This window comes from Triticum dicoccoides, chromosome 5B (assembly GCF_002162155.2).
Source record: "Triticum dicoccoides isolate Atlit2015 ecotype Zavitan chromosome 5B, WEW_v2.0, whole genome shotgun sequence".
Taxonomy (NCBI): domain Eukaryota; kingdom Viridiplantae; phylum Streptophyta; class Magnoliopsida; order Poales; family Poaceae; genus Triticum; species Triticum dicoccoides.
This window is the reverse complement of record NC_041389.1, coordinates 607,647,672-607,665,575: the sequence shown is the minus strand read 5'-3', so window position 1 is coordinate 607,665,575 and position 17,904 is coordinate 607,647,672.

Genomic DNA, 17,904 nt, shown 5'->3' with positions numbered 1-17,904 from the left:
ACAAATTTCAAAGAATTCAAATTTTAACTATTCAAATTTGAAAAGTAATGGCACTAACAGAAAGTTTATAATTTTTCTGACCTAAAAGCAAAAAGAATTAAAAAATAAAGCAAAAAATAAAAGAAAATAAATAATGCAGAAAAAACAAAAAACTGGAAAAAAAATAAAAAAACTACCACCTATTTGGCCACCACGGCCTGAATACGACTAGAAACCCAACCTGGGCCAGGATTCAGGACCACAGAAGGCCCAATAGACCCACAGACAACATAGTGTGAGATTAGGCCCGTAAGCCTGCATTTGAGAGGAGCTCGCGAGGGTAGCCGCAGTGGGGCTTATAAACCACTCCGAGCCCCTCTCAACTAGCAAGGTGGGACTAAACTTTTAGCCGCGGGCAGCGCAAGGCCTTTGGTCCCGGTTGGTGGCACCAACCGGGACTAAACGCGGGCATCGGTCCCGGTTTGTGGCACCAACCGGTACCAATGCGCACCTTTAGTCCTGGTTGGTGCCTCCAACCGGGACCAAATGCCGCCGCTTCCCGCTCTTTGGGCTGCCGAAAACTGACCTTTGGTCCCAGTTGATGCCACGAACCGGGACTAAAGGTGGGATTGGTCCCGGTTGGTGCCATGAACCGGGACCGATGCTATTGGTATATAACCAGGACTTGTGAAAATTTCAGTTTCTCATCTCCATTTGCCCTCGACGACGCCGAGCTTATTGCCGCCAGGCTGCCCCGATGCCGTCCGCCGCCCCTGTTGTCGCCCCCGACCGCGCCGTCACCGTCGCCCGTGCCTCGCCGTCGCCGTCGCCGACGTCGACACCGAGCCCGCGCGACCCCTGCCCTTGCCCCTGAGGGCGCCTTCACCATCCGCCGTCCCCGAGCCTTCCTTATCGCCGACGCCACCTCGCTGTGAGCGCCACCCTGTTCCCCTGCTCCTTCCCCTATATTGGCCGTCGCCGCCGCTGCGTGCTGCCATCGCGCCGCCTCCCCTGCCCTTTGTTGCCGCAGCGCGGCCCCTGCCCTGCGCGGCCGCCGCGCGCCGCCCCTTCCCTTCGCTGCCGCCGCACGCCGCCCCGCCGCGCGCCGCCCCTGCCCTGCATTTTTATTTCATAGCATTTTTTCATAAATGTATTTTTTGTATATGTGTGTGTATATATATGTGTATATATGTGTGTACATGTTCATATCATTTTTTTCATAAATGTATTTTTTTGTCAATTTATGTATATGTTCATATATATGTGCATATTTGTAAAACAATTGTATATGTATAGGAAAATTTATGTATATGTTTTTGTGCATATTTTTTGTCAATTTATGTATATGTTCATATTTAGAAGAAAAGAAGGAGTGGAAAAAGAAGGTTAGTGCATTTTAGGTTAGTGTAGAGGAAAATGTAAAATAAGGAAAAGGAAGAAAAGTTTTATATATCGTAAAGGAAGAAGAAGAAAAAGAAGGAGAGGAAAAATGAAAATAAGAAGAGGAAGAAAGGAGAAGAATAGGAAAAAAGAAGAAAAAGAAGAGGAGAAGAAGAAAGGAATAGAGGAGAAGAAGAAAAAATAGAAAATAATCTTCTCCTCTTTTTCTTCTTCTTTTTTTTCTACGATCTTCTCCTCTATTCCTTTCTTCTTCTCCTCTTTTTATTTCTTCTTCGTTTTCTTATGTTTTATCAGGTCTGTCGTCGTCGATATACCCCTCCCGATAACTTCAACACGAGGGGGGGGGTCGATATACTCCCTCCCCGATAATATTATTTTCCCATGTACGTACGTCGTCGTTGTCGATATAACCCCCTCCCGATAACTTCAACACGTGGGGGGGCGGTCGATATATACCTCCTCGCCGATAACATTATTTTCCCGTGTATGTATGTCGTCGTTGTCGATATTACCCCCTCCCGGATAACTTCAACATGAGGGGCGGTCGATATATATACCCCCTCTCGACTGTGATAACTTATACCGCGGGAGCACCCCCCGACCCTCTCGCTCGACCAGAACTCTCGTGGACACCCAAACCCTAGAAAAAACGATGTCGGTCTCCTACCCCCTCCCGCCGCGCCCCTACCCGACAAACTCTCTCGAGGCCACCCCAAACCCTTGAAGCGTTGTTGAGGCCACCCCAAACCCTAGAGAAGCAGCGTCGAGGCCACTAATATGATTCCTTAGTGCGATTAGCTAGCTAGTTCTACGTTTGCCAGTAATATATCCATCTGTCATGTTTGAATAATAATTACCATGTTGTAAATATTTGTAGAAACTATGGACACCCCCGAGATGAAGCAACAGAAGCGGTGTTGGGGGACATAATCGCACAAGGAAGTGATGCCGTCTTCTCATTTCTCAACGACACCGATGGTCTGGAAGGACAGGGTGAAGAAGCAGGCTATGATTATGAAGGCTCCTTTGACCCAATGCCGGTGCAAGAAGGAGACCGTGATGACGGCTTCGGTGACCCAATGGCGGTGCAAGAAGGACACCGTGATGACGGCTCCGGTGACCGAACCGAGTCCGGCCAAGTATATATATTAGTTAAGCCTGTGCTGACTAGCTAATTGATGCATTTATTGTTTTGGTATATGTACACATATTAATTAACTCTTGTCTTTCTTCTTTTTTCTAGCCCTCCGGATCGAGCACAACTTTGGTAAGAGACGAGGTCCGAAGAAAAAGTTGCGCTCGGATGAAAGGTTTGAGATCACAGCAATCGCACGCGACGGCGAACCGATTGAACCCATCCAGACAAAGGATGCATTTGCTGCTCAGTGCGGGATTCTTGTTAGGGACAAGATCCCGATCAACATCCACCAATGGTATAATCCTAAGAACAAAGACCCTGAGGTGTCTTATGTCAATGATATGCAGAAAGATGATCTTTGGACTGAGCTGAAGGCAAATTTCACCCTACCGCCAGAGGAGAATCCGAAGAAGCCAGTTAAAGAGCAATTAATCAAGTCTCATGCTCTTAAGAAGATGGCAGGCCTATTCAGGAGGTGGAAGAATGAGCTGAAAAGGTTTGTCAACAAAGAAGAGACACCCGAATTCATCGGCAAATATGAGAAGATCAGAGATCACTGGCCCGCATTTGTGGCCCACAAGACATCGGAAAAGAGTAAGAAGATGTCGGTGACAAACAAGCAAAATGCTGCGAAGAAGAAGCTTCACCATCGCACGAGGTCAGGTGGCTACCTCAAAGCCCGGCCTAAGTGGGCCAAGGCTGAGAATGATCTGCTTGATAAAGGGATCGAACCAGAGACAATGAACTGGCGAGACCGTTGCCGGACTTGGTTCTTTGAGGATGGCGGAACCTTGGACCCTGTATCAGGGAAGTGCCTTTGGACGGACGAGCAAATGAAAATACCAGTCAAGAGGCTTCAACACTATATCGATGCAGTGCAGGAAGGGACGTTCGTTCCAGACAGAGAGAACGACGAGCTCACAATGGCCCTCGGGAATCCTGAGCACCCTGGACGGATACGAGGCACGCCAGGCTCCGTTCCATGGAAGGTTGGGTTTCCGGACGCAGGCGGTTACAAATGCCGGGAGAGGAGGAAGAAAGTGCAGCAGACCGAACTGCAGGCGCTGCACGCAAGGGTACAAGTGATAGAGGAACGAGAAGCAAATCGCAGCAAATGAACTGCCGAAGCTTCCCCGGAAGCTACCCCGGCATCTCAGCAGAGAAGCAGCGTGGCTTCCACCGAGCTGCTTCAGCCGGAGCCTGTCTTGACGGCTCCTGCTAGATACCCCGTGGATGCTATCACGGAGTCTCAAAATGGCCACCTTATGACGCAATGGCAGAACTTAAAAGTCAAGGCGGCTGTCGGCTCTGTTCGACCTTCTGAACCCGGCGCAACTTTTCACTGTTGTCCGATTCAGAAGGATATGCTAGGGTGACGGTGGACGAAATAACGGAGGGATTTGAGGACCTACAGCTTGACCACCCTACCGGTGAAGGGGAGACTCGGCTGGGTTCTGCTCTAAAGACTCCATGCCTATGGCGGAAGGAGTTCATCAACCTTCCGAACTGGACGCCTCCATCTCCTCCTCCTCCTCCAGCGAGTCAGGGCACTCCGCCTCCTCCTCCGGTGAGTGGCGATTAGGGCACTCAGCCTCCTTCTCCGGCGCGTGGAGGCACTCCGCCTCCTTCTCCGCCTGCGCCGGCGCGCCCGAGCAGCCAGCAACCTCCTCCTTCTCCGCCTCGGCTGCTCCGGCGCATCGTAGTCCTTCTCCTCCGCCTTGTAAGAAAGCACAGAAGAAGACAACTGCAGCCGCTCTGTCTGCTCCGGCGTCTAGCAGTACAACCAGAGGCGGGAGGCAATATAGATACGGTCTACCTATCAAGCCTCTAGAGTAGTTACCGTACGAGAGGACCGAGGAGGAAAATGCGAAGATCATGCGGACCGAAGTGAAGGACTTCTTTCAAGGGTTGAAAGCAAAGAGACATCCACATCTGGAGGAGAAGGTAGATCCAGTGAAAGCAAAGCGCACTATCGATGCCCTGAGGAAACCACCAAAGTCTCCACCGAGAACCAACTATGAGCGCATTACTGAATAGGCATATCTCAAAGCAGAGCGGTCGGGAAGTACTATTAGTGATCAAAGGTTAAAAGAACGAGCAGTTGGGGAAAAAATTCCCAGCTCGGCGAACAAGCAAAGCAATTGTGCCCCCCGCTCAATGTGTCTAGCGACATCGTCGCTAATGCTCCGGGGATGGTGCCCGGTTATAGCAATCTTAGAGATTACCTGCCTGACGATGTACATTTTGATTTCTTGGAGGTGGACGAACACAGATACAAGTACGGGAAGCCTCTCGTGAAAGATGAAAAATCTATAACAACGATGATGTGAAGATTCTATAATTGGTACATGAAAACCTGGAGAGGGTCTGGGGGACGAATACTTTGTATCTGAGAATTAAAGAGGAGCACTACCTCGTTGGAACTGATCTGTTGCCTATTCCATTTGAGGAGTTCTTCGAGTTCTTCAATCAAAAGGCCATCGATAAATTAACGGTCTTTTGCTACTGTCTGTAAGTACTGTTTCTGTCATTAAGTCTCTATATATAGCTCAGCTCTTTCATTGCATGTATTTATAATTAATTATCCTCACTATATTATGCAGATTGAAGATCGTCGAGTGCAAAAAACAAGAAATGTATGATATTGGGTTCATTAACACAAATATCATAGATGAATTTCTGGTTACAAAGAACGCCGAAGAGGCCGAGGCTAACTTGCTACAATCGTTGATCAAAAATCAAAACAAAGATTTAATACTCTTTCCTTACAACTTCGAGTGAGTGTTACTGTCGTGTGCATATTCGGTTTCTCTTTACTCGAGCGAGGTTATAGTAATGTAATTGATGAGTTATGCATGTGTGCGCAGCTTCCAGTATGTTCTTCTGAAGATTAAGCTTGAGCGCGGACTAGTAACCATGTTAGACTCGAGACGAAAAGATCCCGAAACCTATGCGGACATGACTAAAATGCTCAACAAGTAAGTTCAATCGATCTTTATCGCACCATATCGGCAACTTTTTGTTCATTTCCTGATATCTCAAGTAACAATAATTATTTTCATTGTCTTGCAGGGTTTAAAAACAGTTCACCGTAGAAGCTCCGGGACTGCCGAAGGAGCTGCGATATACATACCCAAAAGTAAGTACTACTAGCTAGATAGTTGCGCGCATCTCCCCTTGATTCTATAGCTATATTTTCATCAATGCCATTTATAATGCTTCATTATCAGTTTCATTGACCTTTATTTCTCGTAAAGTGCTTGTGGCAGGAACAAGGGAATGATTACTGTGGATAGTACGTGTGCGAGTTCATCTACAACGCGACTTTAAAAAATAAGCGGGGCTACTCTAAAAGACAATATAAAGTGCGTAAGCAATAATATTCACAATTTCATTTTATTACACCATCATTTCTGTTGAGTTTCATTCATATATATGTATTAACCCCCTTCTTCAAATTAGACGTGGCAGATGCGGAATGAACTCCTACCACAAGATCGCATGAAAACAATTCAAGAGGAATTGGCGGGATTCTTTCTTGACCACGTCATCAATAAAGCCGGAGAATACCATGTGGAAGTTGATTTCAAATGCTAGGGGATTGTAAGAGATCTTACATATTGTATATGTATGTAGCCAGTAGCGTCGGATAGATAATACAAAAACTTATTGTTCGACCAATCTCTCGGAGAAGGAGAGGTTGATCGATCACTTCTCTCGGTATGCATGACGAACTTCTGTACTTAATGGTTTCCTTTATTTTCTTACTAGCTAGCGTGTCGAGGGCCTCTCTATGTATAGTACGTAGCGTCGATTAAGCACGGACATAAGAGAGGACACTTTTCTCTATTAATTAGCTAGCTAACACAATATATGAAACACCTAAATTAACCCCCCAAAACCTCCACCCCCCTTTAAAAAAACAAAAACCCCAGACCCTGAAATACTGACGCGTGAATGCCTTTTGGTCCCGGTTGATACCACCAACCAGGACCAAAGGCCCTCCTGCCTGGGCTCGGCGCACCGGTCACGTGGAGGCCCATCTGTCCCGGTTCGTGTTAGAACTGGGACTAAAGGTCTAGGGCATTAGTAACGACCCTTTAGTCCTGGTTCAAGAACCGGGACAAAAGACACTCACCAACCAGGACAATAGGCCCTTTTTCTACTAGTGTGTGTCATTTATATATAGCACATGATTTGATTAAATACACAAAAGAATGTGCTAGTCTGATAATCCTCCCTCCCTCAAATAAATGTACAGAGTGCATAAGGCATATCAAAGATAATAACTGTACTATCATTGTTGATTCTCAGGTCGGGGCCACAACCAGCCTAGTCGGATGAACAAATGCAGCTATCACTACTAGGGAAAACCCTAGCAGTAGCGCTGGTTTTGTGCTCACTAGTAGCGCGGGTAGGCGCGCTACTAATAAGGCGCTACAGCTATTGCTAGCAGTAGCGCCTTCTCGCCCGCGCTACTGCTAGGACAAATAGCTGCAACGTTTGTTCAGTACCACGCTACTACTAAGGTAACTACTTGCAGCGTGTTTTCTGTCCATCGCTACTAGTACTTTTTTTTTATTGTATTTATGCGCCATCGTACAAATATTGGTACAATACCAGTTATGAGGTTTACATCATTATGTCTATAATAGTGTGTCAAATGAAAGTGGATTAGGTTCAAGTGGAGGCAATATGTGGTGCATGTCAAAAGTATACTACTAATCCAAACTTGATCTAGTTTGGACTAATACTACTTTCGATGTGCACCACATGTTGCCTCCACTTGAATCTAATCCGCCAGCACAAGCTATTTAATCATCATCATAGTCATTACCATCAACAGTATTTATTTAATCACCAGTAACACTAGCTAATAATAATCATCATAGTCATTACCACCAACACTAGCTATTTTATCATCATAGTAATATAGTGTAGCACATCATCATCCTCAAACTCATTTCTAGCTAGCTAATCACTCCTGCTGCTCTCTCTTAGGTAAAATAACATAAAACATGTATAGCTCTCCTCCTTGATCAAGCTGGAGCATGCAGATGAACCTGTCTCCTAATCATGGGTAGCACATCTGTTTGCTGCCCCCTAGTACTTCTCTGCGCTCCCCCATCACATATTTGGTCCAGTCTTGCACTATTAAGCATCCGTCGCTAATCTTGAATGCACTAAAGTAATCTGTAGGATATCTTGGCCGTAAGCTGATAATACTCATGGTACCTTTAGTCTCGATCCCATAAGGCACAACATTCATCGGGAGTCCCTGTTGAAGAACATCGTATGATAACATACTTAGCAATGAAGTTTAGTTTCAAAAATAATGTATGGAAAAGATGCACTGATGACAAATAGTAAAAATCTTACCATCCTTCCTAAATAGATATGACCGTAGTTCATTACGAACACTATTGGTCGCACATTTTCAGTACTAACATTTCTAAATGCAGGAAGAAAATTTGTCTTGACAGTATCAAGATCCTCAAGCCATGAAACATAATGACTGAGCTCCTCGCAGTTGAGTTCAGCCCCAGGACAGTATACGGTCCTGTCTACCAAGCGCTGGACATGATTGTTTGCACCGAAATAAGCTGACAATACAAATTAGTTGTCAACTATTTTTGAATAAACAATATCAAAGACATAAATATGGTTGAGAAACTTACATAATGGTATAACTGGAGGCGTCTGCACATCGACGCAGATGTCGATATTACCTTCAATATCATCTTCCGGACGAATATCGAAGGTGATAACCTTATCAGGCTCAAATGCATAAGTCTTGCATAGTGCTCGCCATATTTTGCATCCAAAATAAGTGTAGTCGTATGAATTGTATAATTTTGCATGGAAAATATAACCATGCTCGATCTTCAAGTAAACTTTCTTTTCCTCCATACTATGACTGAAACCTATCTTATCCAACACAAAAACTCTTGCATGGCAGGGGATACGCTAGTAGAATAGTAAAAAAAATATAAGTTGAAGCAAATGAAGCAGATGTCATGCTTAATTACGAAAAAAGACTTGTCGTTGTGACTTACTGTATCCACTTCGAAGTTCTCGTCCAACTTGATGCTAAAGCGCCTATCATCATCTAGGAAGATTCCGTCGCACAGGCCGCGCTCGTCTTCGCAGTATTTGCAAATACCGAAATCCTTTTCGTCGTCAGACATTTCCTATGTTCATAGTTAAGACATTAATTGAAAATTGATCGAAGACAACTACCAAGATACTCAACACACAAATCCGGGACACTCGATATTTCATACATATTCTGGCACAAGTCATGCCAAAATTCACGGAAAAATCGGGCATGACCTTTGCTAAAATAGGACATATCGAGCGCCTGAAATTTGCCGGAACGGAAATGAATTAACACTCCGGCGAAACATAGGCCACTTGGAGGTGTAACCTGCAAACATGACTGGCCACTTGGATATTGAGCAACACAAGATATACATTTCAAAATATCTTATAGGACTCAAATTAGCATGCATTCAATAAGCAAAAGTAAATCATCTCATACGTCCGTACATCGTCGAATATTATCAGTAATACATCACGAATAGTGTCATACATATAACATCACTAATACAACTAAAACCCTAGAACACGACGGGTATCGGCGCGGGCGGTGGACACCCACAGAGAAGGAACCATCACGGGATCATAGCTCCAGTGAGATCCCCGAAGAACCTGCCAGATATTGGAGAACGACCTGTGCTCCAACGCAAACAAGTAGCGACGGATGTGCGCGTCCTCCTCACTGACACGGTGACGCACCACCTCCGCAGAGTCCTCGAGCCTCTGGATCTTCACTGGCCCACGCGACCGCCACCAAAGAAGGTTCGGGTCAACGACAGGCTGGCTCCTCACCAACCTGCGCTCCCCGGTAGGTAGCGCCTCCCAGTACCACCCCGGCGGAGCCCAGTCCCGGACATGGCCCATCTGGTCAAGAAGGTGTCGTCCTCCACCGAGGGCGGGGAGAGAGATGGGGTCGGGGGAGACGGCGGCGAGGCGGGGTCGGGGGAGACGGCGGAGAGGCGGGGTCGGAGGAGACGGCGGCGAGGCGGATTGAGGGAGACGGCGGCGAGGCGGGGCCAGGGGAGACAGCGGCGAGGCGAGGTCGGGGGAGACGGCCGCGAGGCGGGGTCGGGGGAGACGGCGGCGAGGCGGAGGCGACGAGGGGGAGAAGAGAGTGGTGAATTGGGGGAGGAAGATCTCAGGAGGGAATCAGGCCGCGCGGGGGGTTAGGTGAGAATAGATTTAACAGTAGCGTGGGAGGGGAAAATGCGCTGCTGCTAAAATCGGTAGTAGTAGCGCCGTTTCTAGAAGGGCGCTACTACTATACCTAGCACGTCGGGAACGGTGTGGCAATTATAGTAGTAGCGCGTTCAGTTCCTGCCGCGCTATTGCTAAGGGGGTAACAGCAGCGCAGTTTTAGCAGAAGCGCAGTAGCGCCTCATTTTAACACGCGCTACTGGTAAGATTCTGTGTATAAGTTTTTCCCTAGTAGTGTATATATAAACATGGATATTCTATTTGGATTACTACTCTTCATGAGATCAGCTAATCTAGGTGCAACAAAATAGGGAACCAACATGAGCATGAAGCAAACAAAACAAATCCTCAGTTTATATCATATTCACTTGTCCAAGTGACAGTCATCTACAATGGTACTAATTCAGTCACATTATGAGAATTGTGAAGATATTTATCTGGCATGAGCATAATCCATTTTCTTTTTAACAATGTAGGTTCTTATCACAAAGATGTTTTCACAGTTTGTTTTGAGAAATGGCACATGCTAATTCAGTCGCGTTCAACTGCAGATTGGTAGTCAAGCTTACTTCATTTCTAGACCCCCGGCCCCTTGCGCCAAATGTTGGTAGACTGTAGCCTTCGGATGCACGAATGCCACCTTGCTTGAGACAGTAATCAGCTTCGGCTGTAACCACATTTGTGAAACAATGATTCAGATTTGAGTAACATCAAAAAATACTTATTCAGAATAACATTGGAGTTGTTATTCACAGAAATTCCGAAACTACAGTAACATTTTAACTTCAAGAGACCTGCAGAAAAAATCGAAATCTTCTCTCTAGTGGATCGGTTGAAGCTTCAGATGGCCCTTTCCAGACTTGCTATATCCATCATTCTTGAATTTTACTCATTAGAAGAGCATGAAAAAAATCAAGGTCCAGAGCGAACGTCTTAACAGGCCGAATCCCGGCATGAATATCAACTGGATGAAACATGAATGGGGTCTGCAAACCTTTACAGGTGTTGTGATGGCACTGGAAAATTGACTCACAAATCGCAACACTGAATTTTTTAAACAAGAAATACCAAGCATGAGATCCTTTATCGGTTTTTATTAGGAAAAAGAACATGAAATCTTCATTGGAGGGCTTAACACGTGAACTGGAAATGTCTGGATTTTATTGGGTTGCTGCTACTGTAAAGCCAAACACAGATGAAATCTACTACTTATTCCATAGGACACAAAAGGTATATGAAAATTAACTCCTTAGGTAGCATCTAGAATTCCATGAGGTCACCATAAATCCATAGCTTGTCCGACCAAATAAGTACATGCCTCCAAATACTCCATGATTTTTTCTCAGAATTAAGATTAACTTTTCTGAAATTAGCCCCAGGAGAAAACAATAGCCTGGGGGGAGGGAGGGATGCAGACTATGGTGGGCTTGAGGAAGGTAGCCGGGCCTGCAAGTGGCGGACGTCCCTGTCCAGCGCCACCACGGTGCGTCCTGTCGGCGGCGCGACGTGAAGCCCCACTATCCATCCGCCTGACCTGCCCAACTCCATAGCCATTAGTGAAATAGAAAACCGGCATGGGTGGGTGATGGAGCGGTGGATGGCGACGCCGCTGGTGGGCTGGGAAGGGCCATGTGAGGAGGAGGATCGCGAGGAATCTCGTGGCGCGTCACGGATCTGGACGAAGGAAATAGAGGGCAAGGTGGTGTAGCCGGGGAGATGCACGGCGGCGGCCGAAGCTCGGTGGGCGGCGACCGCTGGGCGGACGAACCCTAGCGGGTGGCTCGCTTAAGGCCTCAAGGGCATGCAAAGTCAACATAGCTGAACTGAACAAACCGACTATTGGGTGGCCTGGCAGGACGTCGGTTGGGACTTGGGAGCGATCTTTTTCTGACAAACGTGGTGAACATCCAGAAAAAAAAAATCCTCGAGCGCTCCCAGGCCACCGGTTCCTGGGAGCTTAGAAACTGTACAGATGCGTGAATGTTGTCGCCCGGGCACATTAACAGGGAGTGGTAATGTGTTGGGAATGGTGGCAAAGGGAGCACCGGCGACAGTCTAATCGAAGAGTGTCGTGTGCACAAAGTGGTGTGCATATCAAAAGGATATTTTTATGCAATCGTGCTATTAGCAACATCCAAATTGGAGTTCACAAATCTCACGAGGTAATAGAAATATCCTTAAGAGTAAGACGAGAGTAGTACTAAGATCTAGAGCCTTGGGCAGGCAAAAATCCTATGTGGTCACAGGAAGTGCACGTGGCTCACCAATAATATTCACATAGAGTTTGCCTACTGAGCTGGATCGTTTACTCTACAGTCATTTCCTGTGCATTGTTGCGTAGGATTGGCCACGGATATGCTTCACTGACCTGACATATGACCGGCAAGGTTTGTGTTTCAGCATGCACATGCCCCAAGGAGGATTCAATCAATCTTGCTCAAGACATGTTGTACAAATACATCGATGCCTTCTTTTTCAAAAGCTAGAATCAAACCATTTTATATATGAAAAACCATGCACTAAATTCATGCGTCTTTTGGATCTTGTGGGCGATCGGGCTTCGAAGTCTTCATCGCCAGGCGTGGGTTTGTAGATGGGCGGGGGGCTCTGTTTTTCCTCTCGCCTTTTGGATCTTGTGGGCAATCGGGCGGTCCGATTTATGTCCCTCTCAGGCAGTGGCGGAGACAGGGGGGGACCAGTAGGGGCCCTGCCCCCCCCCCCCTAACATTTTTCATCTAAGCCTAATATGCATATGAAAAGGTGATTATTTGCCACTAAATTGGTGTATTTTGATGTACCGGCCCTCTCCAATGAAGATTAGCAGCACTTGGCCCCCTCATTCGATTTTCCTGGCTCCGCCACTGATCTCAGGAAAGGCTGTACTAAAAGCTAGTATGGTATGGGAATGCAGGCCTTGTTTTCGAAAAATATTTTTTATTTTCTTTCACAAATAAGGTGGTTTTCCCACCAAAAATTTCAGAGCAAGCTCTTTGAATTTGAATTATGGTTTTGCTATTTTGCCTTCTTCTTCCCCTTCTCATCCCCTCTTCTAGTTCTGCCTTAGTGGCTACCTCGGGCAATGAGATGACAATGGCAGCACGTGAGCTGGAAAATGAGATCTCACTATAGTGAGAAGATGGCTTGAAAAGGAATGACTAAAGTTTAAGAAAAATGGACCCGTGTGCTATGACCGGTTCAACCAGGCATGCACACAATAAATGACATAACTTTGTGTACCAACTCTTAGGACACGACTAGAGTTATAAGTAGGTTCTATGTTGCTACCTTTGTCTCAAGAATTGTACTTTTATGCGTCAATATTGTTTGTCGAGCACATTGGCAGGAAAATGGTAACGTGTGTTAGGCATGGTAGGCAACGGGAGCACCGGCAACAGTATGCTTCAAAAAAATAGTGTGGGCAAAGTGATTTGTGTATCAAAGGGATATCACCAGACAATCACGCTTTTAGCAACATTAAAATCGAAGTTAGGTAATTTCACTGGTTCTTTCTCTGTCGGAGAGAGTAAGATGAGAGTTGTGACAAGATATGGAGCCTCGGGCAGGAAAAATCATATGCAATTGTGGGAAATACGTGTATGTCACTAATGGGATTTGCCTTTCATCAGTTCACAAACTTCTTTGACCTTCTCGAACTAGTCAGGCGTCAGCCTTTATACATGGTCTTACGATTTTGAGGAGACCTGTGTTTTTGATAAATAGTCGCCCAGGCCCTAGTCACTGCCCTTTGCATTGAATAGTTTACTCTACAGTCGTTCCTAGCGCATCACGCTGCTTAGGTTTGGTCACTGATATGTTTCACCATCCCGACACATGATTAACAAGGATTAAGCCACTTATATATATGAACAATCGTGTTGGGTTGCCACGCAGGGACCTTTGCCACTGACGATAACAAAGGCCACAAAATTCAGTTTGAGTGCCTCGTCGATGGGGTTGCGCTGAAATGACCAACTTGCGTGCGGCCAAGTTGGATAAGCCTGGGCGTCTCTCTCGTCCAGAATGTGCTCTGTGCGATCCAGAAGAAATAAAGTGGGTTTCTCACAAGAAATTTGAGAGCAAGCCCTTTGAATTTGAATTTGAGATCCAGCCGTCAAGGATTTGCTCTGCACACACACAACCGTGTAAAGAACTATGGTATCAATTTTTGTTTTGATCACACATTTGGGCTTCCGATACTCTAAATTTCAAGCGTCCACGAGATGAAAGAAGAAGAAGAAGAAGAAGAAGAAGAAGAAGAAGAAGAAGAAGAAGAAGAAGAAGAAGAAGAAGAAGAAGGCGAGTCAGGTGCAGGGAGTGGTCAGTGGCGTGGCCGACATGCACTTGAGGCCCCCGAGCGCGAGTGGCAGCGAGGGCCAGCGTCTGCATTTCCGGCCACGCCCGCGGTGCCGACTCAATGTCGCAGTGGATGACGCGCTGTCCGCCCGGAGGCTGCCCCTTGCCCCTCCCGCTGGCGGTGGCCGCCGCCGCGGGCGGGCGCTGGAGTCCGTCCATGGAAGGACCGGGCGGAGGGGATGGTTGGTGGGAATGGGCTCAAGCTTCGAAGTCTTCGTCCTTCGTCTTCTCGCCTTTGGTTGTGTGAGGTGGAGCTCACCGGCTAAGTCGGCCAAGGAGATGGCAATGACAGCACGCGTGGGCCAGCATCTGCATTTTCGGCCAGGCCCGTGGCGCCGACTCAATGTCGCAGTGGATGACGCGCTGCCTGCCTAGAGGCTACCCCTCGCCTCTCGCGCTTGCACTAGCGGCCGCCACGGCCCAGCGGTGGGGGGCGTCCATGGATGGACCGGGCGGAGGGGTCGGTTGTGGAAATGGCTCGAGCTACGAAGTCTTCATCGTGTGGGGTTTGTAGACGGGTCGGGGGCTCTGTTTTCCCTCTCGCCCTTTGGATCTTTTGGGCTATCGGGCGGACATGCAGTTCGATTTATGTGCGTCGTGCCATCTCAGGAAAGCATGTACCTACTCTGGGAATGCATGCGTTGTTCTCGACAACTGATTTTTATGGGGTTCCATAAATAAGGTGGGTTTCCCACAAGAAATTCTAGAGCAAGCCCTTTGAATCTCAATTATAATTTTGCTATTGCGCAGCTAATTTGCTTGCTCATTCTTCATCTCCGTCTAGTTGCACGAGGTGGAGCTCCCTGGCCACGTCGGTCAAAGCAGACAGCAAATTGCAGCGCGTGACCTAGAAAATGAGATCTCACCACAATGTGACGGTGGATTGAAAAGGAGTGACTGAAATTTAAGAGAAAATCGGACACGTGTGCTATAAACAGTCCAACCAAACATGCACACAATAATTGACATAACTGTGTGGGTCAATTCTCAGGACATGGATAGAGCTATAAGTAGGTTCTCTGTTCCTACCTTTTTCTCAAAAAATTTAGTTGCATGCGGGAAAATTGGTGCTCGAGCACACTGACGAGAAAATGATAACGAGTGTTAGGAATGGTAGGCAACGGGAGCACCAACAACAGTGTCATTCAGGAATTGTGTGAGAGCAACGTAGTATGCATATCAACAGGATATGCTCAAGCAATCACGCTATTAGCAAGATCTAATCTGGAGTAAAGAAATCTGACTTGTTCTGTTGGTATCCTAGAGAGTAAGATGAGAGTAGTGATAAGATCCGGAGCGTTGGGCAGGAAATAAATCCTATGCGGTTGTGGGAAATACGTGCAAGTCACCAGCCGGGTTTGCTCGCTAGAGTGGATAGTTACTCTACGGTCGTTTCTAGTGCATCGTGCGGCTTAGGGTTGGCCACATGTTTCCACAACCTGACACATGATCAGCATAGTTTGTGCTTCAGTATGCACATGCCACAAGGAACGTCCATTCATCCTCAAGACGTATTGTACAAAATTACATCGATGCCCTCTTTTATAAAATCTACTCCCTCCGTTCCTAAATATAAGTCTTTGAAGAGATTTCACTATGGACCACATACGGAGCAAAATGAATGAATCTACACACAAAATGCATCTATATACATCCGTATGTGGTCCATAGTGAAATACCTACAAAGACTTATATTTAGGAACGGAGGGAGTATAAGTAAAGCATTTGATATATATGAATAACCATGCGCTAAATTCATGCAATGGTTATGTGGTAATGAATATGCGTGAAGTGATCCTCAATCTTAAAAGAAGCCATTTTGTATATGATAACTTTGCAGAAATCAACATGCCTTCCGAGGAAACAAAGTGTCTTCAACTTGATTATAGAAGAAAAACCAGCTTAGGAGTTTAGAGTATATCCACCTGTGGATTTTTTTTGCCAATTAGAGAAATCTCCCTCGACTTTCTAAACGGGCCAAATAGCTAGCTTTAGTAGTCTAGTTAGGACACTAGACAGACATTCATGTTATTTTGTTTACATTTTGAAATAAATACAGTTGAATTATAGGGTCTCATTAGTTCATAGGACTCTGAAATTAGAAATATGCTGAACACCGAACAGGAAAGAAATGCATGCACAACATAGAGTATTAATAAAGGCTTTTTTTTGCAAATTTAAATGTTGGTTCACGTCAATAGAGAAAAACTTTGATATCACACTTTGTTTTGACTAGGCTCACCCCGGCCTCTGCATCTGAAAGATGCATGCAGCCATATTATTAAAAAGTATGAATAAAACAAAGTCTTAGCTCCATTACAGCTTGCAAACGGAGCAAAAATAAAAAGGAAAACTCACTGCCACAACCGGCAGGATAAATATGACTAGAACACTAGACGCCTATCCTATTTTGAGATCGCCATCCAAATCGGTTGAATATAGTCTGTGCTACCATCTCCCACTGGTTGCACCCAGTAACCAAAGGCTCCCTGGAGTCCATACAAGTTAGTAAGGGGCACGTACGGATCCACGACACAGCTCTGAAGATGACCTGCAAGAAAGTTAAAGTATGTTGTTTGTTAAAAATTATATCATTCCTGCAATTCCATATAGCCCAAATAAGAGCACATACTCCAATCCGAATACAAGACGCAGTAATATGATCTACTCCAGCTAGCCACGTTCCAAATAATGCTTCAATTCTAACTGAGGAATAATATTAAAGGGTATATGTGTTGGGTTTCGTAGTAATTTCAAAAATTTTCCTACGCGCACACAGGATCATGTGATGCATAGCAACGAGAGGAGAGTGTTGTCTACGTACCCAACGTAGACCGACTGCGGAAGCGATGACACGACGTAGAGGAAGTAGTCGTACGTCTTCACGATCCAACCGATCAAGCACCGAAACTACGGCACCTCCGAGTTCGAGCACACGTTCAGCTCGATGACGATCCCCGGACTCCGATCCAGCAAAGTGTCGGGGAAGAGTTTCGTCAGCACGACGGCGTGGTGACGATCTTGATGAACTACAGCAGCAGGGCTTCGCCTAAACTCCGCTACAGTATTATCGAGGAATATGGTGGCAGGGGGCACCGCACACAGCTAAGAAATCGATCACGTGGATCAACTTGTGTCAACTTGTGTGTTTAGAGGTGCCCCTGCCTCCGTATATAAAGGAGCCAAGGGGGGAGGAGGCGCCGGCCAGGAGGAGGTGGCGCAGGAGGAGTCCTACTCCTACCGGGAGTAGGACTCCCCCCCAATCCTATTCCAACTAGGATTCCCAAGGGGGAAAGAGAGAGAGGGGTGGCCGGCTACCTCTCCTAGTCCTACTAGGACTAGGGGAAGGGGGGAGGCGCGCAGCCCCCTTGGGCTGCCCCTTTCTCCTTTCCACTAAGGCCCATGATGGCCCATATGGCTCCCGGGGGGTTCCGGTAACCTCCCGGTAACCCGGTAAAATCCCGATTTCACCCGGAACACTTCCGATGTCCAAACATAGACTTCCAATATATCAATCTTTATGTCTCGACCATTTCGAGACTCCTCGTCATGTCCGTGATCACATCCGGGACTCCGAACAACCTTCGGTACATCAAAATGCATAAACTCATAATATAACTGTCATCGTAACCTTAAGCGTGCGGACCCTACGGGTTCGAGAACAATGTAGACATGACCGAGACACGTCTCCGGTCAATAACCAATAGCGGGACCTGGATGCCCATATTGGCTCCTAC